General features: G+C 40.6%; 1 non-coding gene across 1 annotated transcript; it reads right to left on the minus strand.

The window, feature by feature from the left end:
- Window positions 1-378: 378 nt before the first annotated feature.
- On the minus strand, window positions 379-486 carry LOC127743001 (small nucleolar RNA R71). Its single transcript, XR_008004333.1, has one exon. It is a non-coding gene; the product is annotated as a small nucleolar RNA R71 (small nucleolar RNA).
- Between the last annotated feature and the right edge of the window lie 229 nt (window positions 487-715).

A 715-nucleotide genomic window follows, 5' to 3' on the forward strand; every position in this document is an offset into this window, starting at 1 on the left:
GACACCTCAAGGAATCTCTATACTGTGACATAGAGGATTCCGTATTTTCTTGTTCTTTTCTCTTTCATATGAGCAGGAGCAAAGATAAAAGCATTCTTGTTGAGGCTGACCCTGAACCTGAAAGGACCTTGAAGCGAAAGCTAAGAGAAGCTAAAGCACAATTCTCTATAGAGGACCTAACAGAAATCCTCAAAGAAGAAGACATGGCAGCCGAAAACAACAACAATGCCAATAATGCAAGGAAGGTGCTCATTCCCTTTTGCTGTAAGAGACAGAGCTAGGATATAGTTGGACTCACAACCTAAAGAAAGCCTGAACTCTTGGGAAAAGCTAGTCAATGCCTTCTTGGCAAAGTTCTTTCCACCTCAAAAATTGAGTAAGCTTAGAGTGGAAGTCCAAACCTTCAGACAAAAGGAAGGTGAATCCCTCTATGAAGCTTGGGAAAGATACAAACAATTGATCAAAAAGTGTCCTTCTGACATGCTTTCTGAATGGAGCATCATAGGTTTCTTCTATGATGGTCTGTCTGAACTGTCCAAGATGTCATTGGATAGTTCTGCTGGAGGCTCTCTTCATCTGAAGAAGACGCCTACAGAAGCTTAAGAGCTCATTGAAATGGTTACAAATAACCAATTCATATACACTTCTGAAAGGAATCATGTGAACAATGGGACGAATCAGAAGAAAGAAGTTCTTGAGATTGACACTCTGAATG

This window comes from Arachis duranensis, chromosome 1 (assembly GCF_000817695.3).
Source record: "Arachis duranensis cultivar V14167 chromosome 1, aradu.V14167.gnm2.J7QH, whole genome shotgun sequence".
Classification (NCBI taxonomy): domain Eukaryota; kingdom Viridiplantae; phylum Streptophyta; class Magnoliopsida; order Fabales; family Fabaceae; genus Arachis; species Arachis duranensis.